Here is a 15,530-nt window from a genome sequence, read left to right as displayed (position 1 = left end):
AGTGCAGTACAACGAAATGTAGGCTTGTGGCTCCCGAGAGTGTACATTTAGATTAAGACATTTAAACATTCAACATACATTTGGCTTGTAATACATTAACATAAACATAACCATAATAAAGTGCATTGGCAGATGTGCAGGCTTTAGAGTTTATTTGTGGAGTTCAGTAGGATGACAGCCCTGGGAAAGAAGCTGTTCCTAAATCTGGTCATACGGGTGCGAATGCATCTGTAGCGTCTCCCAGATGGCAGGAGGGCGAACAGACTGTGGCTGGGGTGGGTAGGGTCTTTGATGATGGACCGTGACCTCCGTAAACAGCGTTTCTGGTATATGTGCTCTATGGCAATTTGCGCCTAAAATCCCGCGACTTTTTAAGCCGGTTACGACGATACTGCTGGAATAGCGCTGAAAGAACCAGCGCAATCACAATCGAGTGGAAACTTCAGGCCAGCAAACATTGCCTTTCCCTGACGAAAGGTCATCGACCTGAACCGTTGACTCTGTTTCTCTCTCCACCAAGGCTGCCTGACCAGCTGAGTGTTTCCCGCATTTTCTGTTTGAATTTCTGATTTCCAGCATCCGCAGTGCTTTACTTTTGTACAAATACTGCCTTTTACCTTTTTTAGAAAGAAAGGCTTGGATTTATTCAGCGCCTTTCATGACCACCGGATGACCCAAAGCACTTTACAGTCAATGAAGTACTTTTTGAAGTGTAGTCACTGTTGTAATGTATTTTTAAATAACACTCACTTTGCCATTTTGGGTCCATATCAGCCTGGTTCCATCTTAAGCTGAGTATGCAGGTGGTAGTGTCTTTTTCCAGGCTCACATGGCTTTAAATCATCTTCCAGGCTGGTCCATAGTGTCAGCTCCCATTAAAATAAATAAACCGCTCTGGGACTTATGGCATCTTCCCATAACTAACATTATGGATTGGCTGCAGAGGCAGCTCTCTATCATCATGTAAAGGATGGGCTGAATGGTTGGGCGCAATGGGTCCAATGGCATCTTTCTATACAGTGTAAGATTAGGATCACAGGCTCACACGGATTACCCAACAGGGTTTTAGAAGTTGCAAGGCTTTTATTAAAGAGCTACAGTTTTAAAGCATAATCAGATATTACATATGGTTTAAGCTGAGTATAATAGACAGACAACCCGTGACAGTAGAAAGCGATCTACGACTCCCCGAAGTGGAATGACACGACCGGACGGATGGGGAGGCAGTAGGGTGGTCTCGGATTGGGTGGATTCCTGCAGTCTGCTGCAGTGGTCACTTCCGTTGGGTCATCTTTCAAGCTGCTGGAGTTGTTAGGCCATCAGCCACCTCAGAGGCCAAACTTGACCAAGGTGTTAGGCCGTAGCCACCTCGGAGAAGCCTTCGCCCCTGACTGCCTGATTTCCTCTCTCGGTCGTCTATATTTATAGTTATTTGGGTGGGCTGGTAATCACCTGGTGTCAATCATTTGATCCCCATCCTATTGTCCAATTGTGAAGCGGGAAGGCAACCCTCGCCGTCCCTTTCTGCATGACTGACAAGGCCTCCCTCTTATCTTTCTGAGGAATGTTTTGTCAAGTTTCTTCAAGGGCATTTTATGGCTTCGTGGCTCCTTGTTCTCTAGCAGGTGCTATCCTCCCTGTTTCCTTGCATTTTACGATTCCCTTATCACTTCTATTTGTCTTTTGATGCTTGATATTCGACCTTGCTGACATTTATGCTCTCTGTTCCCGGCTGCATGTCGCCAGTCTCTGTTCTAAGGATTAAAACCCATCTTTGAATCGAACAGCTATTTCTTACAATTCCCTTCTTTCAGAAGGAAATATCCTTATTGACTTCTCACAGTCGGCTCTTGACTAATCTAGCTAGCTCTTATTGCTCTCTCAACTTGGGCGCTAGTTAGTAGGGAGTCTTGAAGATTTCTCCCTTCCTTACAGTCCATTCCTTTGAGGGGGAGGAGCAACCTCTGACCCCTTACTCAAATTCAATTCACTGTTCCGGTGTTCCAATTCTGCCCCGCCTGGGATATCCTCTGTTTCTTCTATCTTTCCTGATGTTACCCCACCTGGGGTCTCCTCTACATTGCTTCGGATCTTCTCTTTCGGTGTGCTCAATTAATTTGTTAGTGCTGGTTAGTCATGGGCATGAGTACCCAATTGGCTTATGTATCAAAGTCTTACTACATAGTGTATACATATATCAAATACACTATCATTACAAGTTGGATAACTACCAGAGCGTGTGAAATAATATGAACGTAAGGGTGTGCTGATGTATTAAGCCCAATATCCCACCAGTGTGAGTTTCCTCTATGTTGTCAATTTCAATATCTATTCTCGAGTTGTCTTGCTCCAAAACATAAAAATGCTTTAGGGAGGAGTTCAGTCACATCATGAGCTCACTGAAACCCACAAACAACAGGGGAATGTCGTATCCGAGTATCCGAATTGTGCCACATAATTGTGTAGCTCATACTTAAAAACGTGTTGGTTGATGGGACAGGTCCTGTTAGACCCGTAAAGCATGGTAATTGCAGAGTAGTGACACAGGAGGCACCACTAAAATCACCTCATACTGGATTCGTACTGGTTTTTCCCATGCTCTGTTGCCTACAAAACATAATTATTACAGTCACAGTTAAATTCAGTCTTACAATCATTTTAAGCGACATTACAGTTTCACATCTAATCAACAAATCATGGACTTAAAAGATTCTCCAGATCTCTCTTTTACTCGTATCCATCTTGTGGATAATTCTTACTAAACATGATTTCTCCTTAGCCCTCAACTTAAAACTTAATTTCAATCCCTCGTACCAGTGCGTTTAACTCTATTCTGATTGTTTCACTAATTAGATAGTTTCTCGATGGAGTATGTGTCAATGCTTTAAAAGTTGTCTCGCTCTCCTGAGCCACATTAACCATTTCATGTTTTGCTGTTGTCAAGTAACTGAGCATGTCTGAGACCCGTTCTTCAGTGCAGATTCACCATACATTCCTGGATGGTAATTGCTTCATACGTAACGAATCACATTTACACACTCATACCGGTATCTCAATATCATGCCATCCGATACAAGCCTTCCTCGGGCTTTCAGGTATCATCAAAAGATTGTAGTCGTCTGGAGATCTTTGCTCATCTTCCTCTGCATGGTCCCGATGTCTTGGGTAGTGGCCAGACTATCAAATTCAATTTTCTTAAAAGTTCATTAAAGGCAGGGACACAAATGTCTCCAAGAGAAAGCTATCAATTTACTATTCTTAACTACACTTTCCTGACTTTCACTAGGGAATTTTGAAAATTCCCATTCAGTAGTGTAATTCTCCTGTTTCAATCTTACACCCTCAATCACTTTCCTTTAATTCCCATTCATATCTCATTCATGAGTCCTGGAAAAACTTTACTGTCCAGTAGAATATTTAAGATAGAAAACATAGATCAAACGTTCTCACTTGATCCAAGTTAATAACACTTTTTTATTTATCATTATTTTAGAGGATCTTTTATTTTCCCAAAAGTAACCAAATATATAGTGCCTGAGTCCATTTTGTCATTTCAAAATTATCCCAAAATCCAAACAGCAGTATTCACAGAAACCCCACAGTGCAGATAGAGGCCATTTCGGCCCATCGAGCCTGCACCGACACATATCCCACCCGATCCCCGTAACCCCTACACCAACACATATCCCACCCTATCCCCGTAACCCCACGTATTTAATCCCCCTAACACTAAGGGTCAATTTATCATAGCCAATCAACCTAACTCGCACATCTTTGGACTGTGGGAGGAAACCAGAGCACCTGGAGGAAACCCACGCAAACACAGGAAGAATGTGCAAACTCCACACAGACAGTCGCCCGAGGCCGGATTCGAACCCGGGTCCCTGGCGCTGTGAGGCAACAGTGCTAACCACTATGCCACCGTGCTGCCCTATTGAACTGACAATGTTCAATTTCATTTCTATCAATTTATCCTCCATTTCCAATTTCAGAAACAAGTAATTCTCAGGCTAGGTGGCTTACACAGTGTTTTAACATTAGAGACAGAAGTGCTGCAATTAGTTTACAAGGTAACTTCCATATAACAAAAGAAAGAAGATAATCCATTGTGACTCTGCTTAGAACCCAAGGGGTTAATTTATCAAATCATTATTTTTCTTCTTTCACTGTGATGAAATATTAACTTAAAATTAAGAAACTTAAATTTAATAATGTCCAATATCTTTAAATTTCATACTAAAGTTGTTGATTGGTGAACTTAAACCACTGTCAGTGGGAAGGGTTAACTCCTTTGCAGGTTTTTAAGAAGGTGGAGCAAAACATTATCAGGCGCACGCAATTACGTTACTTCACGTAAATTTAAAAAAACTTTCCCGATCGAAAAAGACAGTTGTGTTTTCACACTTTAACTAAACACGAACAGAACGGATGAAACAAAACAAAATAGCACATTCTTGCAGAAAACAGTAAATTACGTCATATTTCTTATTGTCCTTTCTTCAGCTGTCTTTCCAAAATGCTGTAAAAATATTGAATATAACTGGAGAAAAATTCATTTTTCACATTTAAACAAATCAAATCAAACTGCTTTAGAAGATTTCACCATAGCAACCGCGACTCCAAGGTTAAATCTTAGATTGAAACTTTTGTTAAACAAACTTTTTGTTGCTCTTCTCAGTTTTTACACACCAGCTTAACTTAAATTAGCTCAAAGGTTTTTTTCCAATTCTTGGGGCACAATCTTATTCGCACATTCTTAAAACTTCCAAAATCCAAGACAAGACAAAAGATTTAAATGCTTTTAACACAGAGAAGTGGGTGGAGCTAAAGTACACATAACAGAATCTTTCTTTTAAAGACAGACTTTTCAGACAAAAGAAATACTGTAACTTCTTAAACATTCAGAGTCAGGAAAACATTCACACTTTAACACACATTTTCATACAAACTGAAATTCTAGCATTTTTTTAAGGTTCCTTTCACTCAGCAATCTTGTGTTTTATTTGCCTCTGCACAGATGTTAATAACTTCCATGTCGGTAAAACTTTAAATTTATCTTTTTTTCCCCTTTTAAATCGGTGTCTCAGCAGCTTTTTCTGGCTTTCCAAATCTCTGTTTTTTCCCTTCCTTTGCTGAGTTTTCAGATTGGTTAGTCTGCAAATTAGATCTTTTTCCTTCTTTATCTCTCCCTCTGAAAGAAAGAAAGAAAGAAAGAAAATAAATCAATCTGTTTTAGTGATGCGGGCTGAGGGATAAATGTTGACCAGGACACTGAGGAAAACTCCCCTGTTCTTCAGCAAATAGCGGAATGGGATCTTTTTCCGCCTGAGAAGGAAGGCGCAGGCTGCAAGTCTTTCCAGCAAAGTCTCCATCCAGTCTCACCTCATTGGAAGAGCTCTCTCACCATTGACAGATCGCTTCTGTCATCTTTACTTCACCTACCATCTATTCTATCAGCATAGGTGCTGTTTATACTGTCTCACCTTGGGCCTCAGAATCGGACCACAATGAGCCCCAACACCAGCAGCACCAGGCACACCAGCAGCACCAATAACAACACCAACCTTTGCTGCAATTACCTCATGCTGCACAGGACAGAGGGCATCAGCACCCGAGCACATTGCTGCCCGTGAGGCCAGGGATGGCCTCATCATGGCCAGATTTAGTTATCTTTACGCTGTACACCCATATGGCTGCCACATGATGCGCCAGGTTGGCACCACCCCACACCAACACCATAAGCATCCCTACAATGACCAAGCCATTTCTTTCACACTCATCACCATTGCGGGGGGGGTACCGTTATGTCTCACCATTCACTGCAACTCACTAAGCCACTTCCAAAAGTGCACACAAATCTGTCCAAGAACGCAAAGTGTTGAAAATAAAGATTTCTATGTTTGACACCACATTCACAGAAACTTTACATAAACATTGGATAAAACACCCAAGTGTCTACTCTTGTGTGTTGTTCGTTGGTATGGTTGCACTAGGGTGAGGGTGAGTGCGAGTGGTGGCTAGTGAGATGGGGATGTGATAATGTAGATAGGGCGGGATGGGTGGAGGTGCAAGGTAAGTTGGTGTGAGTAAGGATGTGCAGGGGTAGGGTAGTGAAGGCAGAGTGATGGGGATGTGATGAGAGGCACAGCATGATGGGATTGAGTGTGGTTTTGTACTAACCTTTCGTGATCTACTGAGATCATTGAAACGTTTGTGGCACTGCACCCAGGTCCTCCTGAACACATCGCTGCTTGTGACCTCCTCTGCAATCTGTAACCAGGCTTTCTTGGTCTCCTGGGGAGGTCTCTTATGCCCATTGGCAGTGAAGAGGACTTCCCTCCATGCTTTGACTCCCTCCAGATATGGAGGGAGCCATCGGGGGACCTGGGTGCGGCCCTCTGCCTCTGTGCAGTCATTGTCAGTGTTTGCAGCACTCCAATGCTGTAGCACACTAACAGCACTACGTTAGATTAAACATCAAATGTAATGTGGCCATGGTCCCTTTAAAGATCCCAGCTGAAAACGCCGCATGAATGACGTCACTAGACCCGCTCCATCTCATAGGGCCAGGTAACACACTGGGCAGGGCTTAATAGGCCCCATTAAGGTAAGTTCATTTTCAACAGTGGGATGGAGCCAGCAGCGGGGTCATGCCCCCCCACGGACACCGCCCACACCGGAACCGCCCGGGTAGGCAAAATTCCAGCCTTTATCTCTCTCGCTGCATATCTGTCTAAACATCTCTCTGTCTATAAAAGAAAGTCTTTGACCTAGCACCTGCCTATCACACCTCAAAGTGCCACACTTGAAAGAGTATGTCACACTTGCACCTGATTGACATAAATATCACTTTCATAAAACCCCCAAAAGACCAGGACTGAACCTTTAAGCATCAAGCTGAAAATAAAGCTGCCACTCAAGAATCAAGTGTCGGCAAGCAATTATTAGTAAGAAAAGGAGATGGAAAAATCGCAAGGCAATCACTCAAAATATTTTCTGAAAATTGTTTTGGCTGCCATCTTGTTTCTTCACTGAGGTGAGAACTCAGCTGTGGAAATAGGTATGCTTAATTAATAAATACAGAAAATAATCATGACAACATTCACAAAGAAATGATAACATTTATGCATATAGTTCACATCATCATACAGCACAGAAGGAGGCCTTCTGCCGCCCAAGCCAGTGGGGGTGGGGGGTGGGGAGCATACTTTGAACAGACAACATTTTCTCCAGACTCTCCTTCCCCTTTATAGCTGCTGCTTCCCCCCCACTACCAACGACCTGGAACTCCCGATTCACACACAACGTTTGAACGGGCAGCCCTGAGCCAAGCGTAACATATGGTCCCGATCGTTAGTGATTTCAGCAGCCTGTGCATTAACAACCCTGGGTCTGGATTTTCAAAAGGCCTTCGATAAGGTACCCCATAATAGACTGATGAACAAGGTCAGAGAATGCGGAGTCAGGGGACAAGTAGCAGATTGGATTGCTGGCTGGCTTCAGGACAGAAAGCAGAGAGTGGGAGTAAAGGGTAGTGGCGGAAGATGAGTAGTGGTGTTCCACAAGGATCAGTGCTGGGACCACTGCTGTTCACAATTTACATTAACGATTTAGACTTGGGAATCAAAAGCACAATTTCTAAATTTGCAATAACACCAAATTGGGCGGGATAGTTAATACTGAGGAGGACTGCAACAAGTTACAGGAAGACATTAATAAACTTGCAGAATGGGCATATAATTGGCAAATGAAGTTCAACACAGATAATTGTGAGGTATTACATTTTGGTAGGAAGAATAGGGAGGTCACTTGGAGGGTGTGAGTCTAGGTGGGGTAGAGGAACAAAGGGATCTCGGTGTATAAATACTAAAATCACTAAATGTTGCAACACAGGTTAGCAAGGCCATAAAAAAAGCAAACCAAGCACTAGGGTTTATTTCTAGAGGGATAGAATTGAAAAGTAGGGAAGTTATGCTAAACCTGTATCGAACCTTGGTTAGACCACACTTGGAGTACTGCGTACAGTTCTGGTCGCCATATTATAAAAAGGATATAGATGCACTGGAGAGGGTGCAGAGAGGATTTACAAGGATGATACCAGAACTGTGAGGGTATACATCTCAGGAAAGGATGAACAGGCTGGGTCACTTTTCTCTTGAAAAAAGAAGGCTGAGGGGTGACCTAATCGAGGTCTTTAAAATTAGGAAAGGTTTTGATAGAGTGGATAGAGAGAGAATGTTTCCACTTGTGGGGAGGAGCATAACTAGAGACCATCAATATAAGATAGTCACCAAGAAATCCAATAGGGAATTCAGAAGAAACCTCTTTACCCAGAGAGTGGTGAGAATGTGGAACTCGCTACCACAGGGAGTGGTTGAAACGAATAGTATGGATGCATTTAAGGGGAGGCTGGATAAGTACATGAGGGAGAAGGGAATAGAGGGTTTATGCTGATAGAGTTAGATGAGGAAAGGCAGGAGGAGGCTCGTGTGGAGCATAAACACTGGCATGGGCTGGTTGGGCCGAATGGCCTGTTTCTGTGACGTACATCCTATGTAATCCTATGTAATCCAGCACGTCAATCACCTCTCAAGCCTGAATAACTTTGCATAAAAGATCACGGGGGGGAAAATTGCGCTACCTACCGCCACCCGTTTGCGCCAGAATCCTGGAAACAAATGGCGGCCGCCGCTCTGATGCCCGCCTCCAGTGCAGGACTTGATGGCCGCCATTTTGGCAAGAGCTAAAAACTGCCTATTTTTAAATGATTTTTTTTTTCATTTTAGGAGCCAGTTCCCCTTTAAGGGATCGCACTGCTTTCTAAAATAGCAGCCTTGTTTTACGAGAAGGCTGTTCTTGCTGCAATGACGCGGCAGCCACGCTACATTGGGCCTCCTGCTGAGACTGCCGCCACAAAAGCCGGGCTTTCACGGTAACTTTAGTGCTGGGCTATTGATAATTCGGAAGCAGCACCAATATATCGGTGCTGTCAGTGCCAGAAATTTCGGCAGCCGTGAACTGCAGGTTTCCAGCGCTCTCGAATTTCTAGGCCCACGTATTTTTTGCATTTTATTTTTAAAGTTAGATTCAGGTGCAGTGTCAGTGCATAAAAGAGATGAGGGCCAACTTTTCTTGTCGGTGAGAGAACCAGGTGACGGGCCAAAGCTTACAGTGCAGGGCAATGCCTGGGTTCAAAAGAGACCAGGTAAAACAAGAACTGATGGGTTAAGTTATTACAAATGGGGGTCTTAAATCCCACATCTGATTCATCACCATACCCACCTCTCTAATATTGTCTACCTCTGTCCCTGCTCACTGGCACCATCTCTAGGCTCGTTATCGGCAATAATCTCCATATTGGCTTTTCCATTTCCACCCATAGGCTCCAACTCAATCAGAGCTGCTTTGTCCTATTCCTTCTTGAGCTCTTCTCACCTCTTTGTATACAGCTATACAAAGCCCTGGTTAGACCACACCTGGAGTCCTGTGAGCAGTTCTGGGCACCACACCGTAGGAAGGATATATTGGTCTTGGAGGGAGTGCAGCGTAGATTTACCAGAATGAAACCCAGACTCCAGGGGTTAAATTATGAGGAGAAAGTACACAAATTATTGCCTGGAATTAAGGGGTGATTGGATCAAAGTTTTCAGGATATTAAGGGGAACAGATAGGGTAGATAGAGGGAAACTATTTCCGCTGGTTGGGGAGTCTAGGACTAGGGGGCAGAGTCTAAAATTAAGAGCCAGTCCTTTCAGGAGTGAAGTAAGGAAATGCTTCTACACACAAACTCTGTTACACAAATGGCAATTGATGCTAGTTCAATTGTTAATTTTAAATCTGAGATTGATAGATTTTTGTTAACCAAAAGATATTAAGGGATATGGGCCAAAGGCGAGTATATGGAGTTAGGTCACAGATCAGCCATGATCTCATTGAATGGCGGAACAGGCTCGAGGGGCTAAATGGCCTTCTCCTGTTCCTATGTTCTCACTCGGGTTGCCAACTCTGGTTGGGCGTATCCCTGGAGGTTTCATCACCTGACCCCCCACCTCGAACTGCCCCACCCCCCCACACTCCCGCCATTGGTCCATCCTCCAGTTGCCACTGCCTTCCCACGGCCAATTGGAAAGGAAATCGACTCTTTACTACCCAATTGGGTTAATCTTGACTGTCAGTCAAACCGCCTTTTTTTCCCCATCTCCAGTATTTTTATAAGCAAGAAATGAAAGTGTTCAAAGAAAAAGGAAAGAAACACAATTTTGTCCGATGCCCCTAGGATTTTCTCCAGGGTGTTGCTCGCAGCAGTGCCCTGGAGACTCCAGGGCAACCCTGGAGGGTTGGCAACCCTAGCTCTCACCCTTGCCATCACTGACTGCCACTGGCTCCTCACCCCTTAGTGCACTGATTTCAAAATTCTCCGCCTTTACAATTTTCTCCATGGCTTTGATCCACCTCTGGTGCAACTTCTCTCCACCCCGTATCTCAAACGCTATCCTCCACTCTTCTGCTGATTGTGCCCATTCTTCTGCAGTGGACATCATAGCAGAACCTACAGCCATCGCAATTCCACGCACTCTAGAATTCTCTTCCTAAACCCTTCTGCCTTGCTACCTCTCCGCAGCACCAACCCCAATCCTCCTCAGAACCAATTTCTGCTTTGGTCACTTTTCCTAACTGTTCTCCCAACTCCTGATTAGTTTCTGGCCCCATTTTGTGAAGCACCTTTGAACATTCCCTTATATTCATGATGTTAAGCAAGGATAAGTTGGTGCTGCCCGAAGACTGTCGGAAGAAGTCCGCAGTTTTCAAGATCTGGGAAAGAAAGCGATCCACTGGCCTGATGGGTAAATGTGTTGCCCAGTTGGTACCTGAGGCAGGGAGGCCATGAGGGTGTTACCTTAGCTGACTTCAGTCTGGGTGCCAGTTGGAGTAATCCAATTGGTTTCAGTACTCTTGGGAACCTTTGGAGAAGAGGGGAGAAAAATCAGGAAAGAAGAACATAAAGAAAAATACTTACATTTATATAGCGCCTTTCATGGCCACTGGATGTCTCAAAGTGCTTTACAGCCAATGAAGTACTTTTTTGGAGTGTAGTCACTGTTGTAATGTGGGAAATGCAGCAGCCAATTTGCACACAGCAAGCTCCCACAAACAGCAATGTGATAATGACCAGATTATCTGTTTTTGTTATATTACCTGAGGGATAAATATTGGCCAGGACACCGGGGATAACTCCACTGCTCTTCTTCAAAATAGTGCCATGGGATCTTTAACATCCACCTGAGAGAGCAGCATTCCTCCGTACTGCACTGGAGTATCAGCCTAGGTTTATGTGTTCAAGTCCCTGGAATGGGGCTATGAACCAACAACCTGCTAGACTCAGAGGCGAGTGTGCTACCCACTGAGCCACAGCTGACACAGATAAATGACAACTGGGAGAATGTTGTGTGGCTGTAACACACTCCCGGGGTTTTGATAATGTCATGGCTCTTCAAACCCTGAGCATGTTGCAGCTTTCAACACAATCAAGGCATCATTTGTGCAAATACGTATACGATGTGACATGGGAATATTAACTTAATACATTTTATTTAACAGATTTTAATTCCTATGTCTATTTTAAAATAAATGGCCTAAAGGCTGCATTGCGATCGTGGACAAAAAAGCTTTCATCCAAACACTTCAATGGTTGAATGCACAGCGTAATTTGAAGGCTCTGCAATTTGGAACAAAAAAAAATGTTTTCTGAGCATTACTAATGATGCTTGAGGGTCCCTATTTTCCTCTTTTGTTGTGAATGAAGAGTTAATTGCCCTAAGTTGGTAGAACGTAACAAACTCAAAATAAAATGGAGGCCGCACACGATTTCACTGAGAATGACTTTGAACAGATTTGACAACTTGATTGAAAGTAAACCATCCAGTCACTACGCACCTGTAATAATGTTCCTTTCACACTTCTTAAGCAGCTGAAAATTGTCAGTTAAGCAATATAAATAGCAACAATTTCATTCACCTTGAGTGTGCAAAAACCGTTGGCACAGCAAAAATTCAAGAAAGTCTCTTTCACTTGGCGATATTGACGGGCAGCATTTTGGATATGCCCATAGGGTTGCTGGTAGTTGTCCGAGTGTTTTTTTTAATTTCCACAGCTTAACACCCCGTGTGTGTGCTCCCTATTCTGGGACACTGGGCAGAGCAACAAAAAAAAACGAGGAGGGGGCCCATAATTTCAGGGCTCCACGAGAAATAGAATTTTCAGGGACATCGGTGGAAAGGGCAGTGACCTCCTGCTTGACACAGGGAGGGAGCATTTATTTAAGTTTTATAAGGTAGAGTGACGTCTTGTGCCATTTTCCAGGCTTAATACTGGCAGACATTACAGAATAATATAGAATATGTAGCACAGAAACAGGCCATTCAGCCCAACCAGTCCATGCCGGTGTTTATGCTCCACTCGAGCCTCCTCCCGTCTTTCCTCATCTCACTCTAACAGCATATCCCTCTATTCCCTTCGCCCTCATATGTTTATCTAACCACCCTTAAATCCATCCATACTATTCGTTTCAACCACTCCCTGTGGTAGCGAGTTTCACATTCTCACCACTCTCTGGGTAAAGAAGTTTCTTTTGAACTCCCTATTGGATTTCTTGGTGATTATCTTATATTGATGGCCTCTAGATACGCTCTTCCCCACAAGTGGAAACATTCTCTCTCTATCCACTCTATCAAAACCTCTCATAATTTTAAATACCTCTATTGGGTCACCCCTCAGCCTTCTCTTTTCAAGAGAAAAGCGACCCAGCCTGTTCATCCTTTCCTGATAGGTATACCCTCGCATTTCTGGTATCATCCTTGTAAATCTTTTTTGCAGTGCCTCTATATCCCTTTTTATAATATGGCGACCAGAACTGTACACAATACTCCAAGTGCGGTCTAACCACGGTTCAATATAAGTTTAGCATAACTTCCCTACTTTTCAATTCTATCCCTCTAGAAATAAACCCTAGTGCTTGGTTTGCATTTTTTATGCCCATATTCAATGAAGGTAAAGCGTGAGGCATTGTTAGGTTGCGCCTTCAGATCGGAGGATATGTAAAGGTGGACCGCCTGCCATTTTCTGAGGTCGCTGGCAAGTTCTTCTTTAATTGCTGGGCGAAGCAGGGCTTACCTGCCGGGTTGTAACAGCCATGGCTCAGTTGGTAGTGCTCTCGTCTCTGAGCCAGAATGGTCATGGGTTCAAGTCCCACTCCTGAGACTGGAGCATCTCATCTAGGCTGACACTCCAGTGCAGCACTGAGGGAGCACTGCACTGTTGGAAGCCCCTATTAGCCACTAGAAGATGTTGAAGCCCTTATTGTCCAGTGAGATGAGAAGAAGTCCCTATTATCCAGTGAAGCAAATTGAAGTCCCTATAATCCAGTGCTGTATGTGGATTTTCACACAAGTAGAATCCCTGTCTGAAGCTGAGCAATCAGGAATTACTTGCCTGCATAATAACTCTGCTGACTGTGTTCATCAGCAAACAGCACAGTGCATTCACTGAGAAATGGGACTGGAAAACCTATGGGAGTAGGGCAGGGAGGAGAGGGAAGAGTTAATTAATATGACATAACAAAGGTTTCGCTTGGATTAATGGCATAGCTGCTTGGAAGACCTTCGTGCTCCTCAGAGTGGCCTCGCAAACAGCACCAGCTCCCCACGATTTATGCTTTGCTGCCTGTGCCCAGGGACTGTGGCACTGCAGAACGTGTTGTTGCGACGCTGTTATTATGCTCATCATTTAAAAGCCTGCTGCCTCTGGAAGTTCAGTCCTGACAGAATGTGGGGAGAGCACAGAGCTTCAATCCTGCTCTGCAGTGGTGTTGTGGAAAACAGTACTTCCCCTAGTGGCTCACTCAGTACATGCGCTGCCCGTCACGGTGTTGCAGGACTTTCTCCTACTACTGTTCAGACCTCGACAATTACAAATAAGTGTAACAATGACAGATAAGTTTGTGATCAATAAAATTGGTCTTTATTCACACTACAGTTTCAAACTTCAAGCTTACATAGAAGCACCCTCAGCAATCCATATGCCCATTGTTTATTCATTCTCCCTGGCAATATATATGCCCACAGTTTATTCATTCTCCCTGGCAATATATATGCCCACAGTTTTGTACATAAAAGTATCGCCGCAATTTATATGCCCACAGTTTACTGTACATAGACGTACCCCCAGCAATTTATATATATAGTCTGTACATAGAAGTACACCCAGCAATTCATATGCTCCAGAGTTTAGCCAAACATATATAAAAAGGTATCCCCAGCAATATATCCACTCCTTTTCTGACTTTCACACATACACTCCTCCATGGGTGATCAGTCCGGAAAAAAGTGGTAGGCTGCAAACATTGATTGCCATTTCAAACAGCCCCCTTTGTCCTTCTAATTTTCCCGCTTCTGTGTCTTTCCTTTACAGTGCCCTCCGGCATGGGACCCCTCGTATTTCTCCATCTGCTTATCTCTGATAGGTCATTTTCACTCCCAACCTTCCCTGATTGGAGATTCTTCTGCATGACATGTTCATGTTCCTGTGCTGTGTGTGGGGGCAGGGCTTCCTCTTCATCAGGTGTTTCTCTTTCCTGTCCATGTGGTCTTCCAAACAAAGGACCATATGCTGACTGTTAAGTCTGTGTGTTCCAGTTATATTTAAGGTCAATTACTGACACAGACTACAAGAATAACTTTTCAATAGGTCTTTACTATTCGGAGGTTAGGGCTGTACTACCCAGCAAATTACTACACAGCACTTATATACCGGTGTGGTCACCACCGGTATTACCGTATACAGCAGCCAGAGAAAGTAGTACATCTCTTAAGGTGGAACAGGTTTAAGTTCTCTTAAGGTGGAACAAGTTACATACACCACAATCCTCCCTTTTTAGCTTAACAGTTATATCCCCATTTAACATAACATAATAACATATATACATATACAACTTCATGTAGAAACAGTTCAAAGGTTCAGTCTCTCAGGAGGCCTCCTGATTCGAGTTGGATAACGCCTTTCAGGGGTCTCTGATTCTTGTTGCTGAGGTGACTCCTCTAGTTGGTCTCTTATGTCTTGGACATCATCATCAGGTACATTCACTGCCGAGGTAGATGCTTCAGGTTCACTAACTTCTTCCACGGTTGTCTCTGTCGTAACCATGGGTTCGACCCTTGTTCTCGATTCTACCAGTTGGTCAGCATGACGCCGTATTACATTTTTACCAACATCTACCATGTACATCAGGGGTCCTTGTCTGGCCCGAATTGTTCCGGATTGCCATTTCTCGTTTCCATAGTCCCTGGCCAACACTGGTTGTCCTACCTCGAAACTCCGAGTGGTCTTGTTATTTATATGCTGGAACTGTTTGTTTTCAACTTCCCTCCGCACATTTGGTTTTAACAAGTCCAACCTGGACCGCAACCTCCTGTTATGAAACATCATGGCAGGACTTTGGTTTGTCACTGCATGAGCGGCGTTTCGATATGCCAGTA

This window comes from Somniosus microcephalus, chromosome 14 (assembly GCF_052327205.1).
Source record: "Somniosus microcephalus isolate GS21.2 chromosome 14, FLI_Smic_1.0, whole genome shotgun sequence".
NCBI classification, from domain to species: Eukaryota; Metazoa; Chordata; class Chondrichthyes; order Squaliformes; family Somniosidae; genus Somniosus; species Somniosus microcephalus.
Note: the sequence above shows the minus strand (reverse complement) of the source record.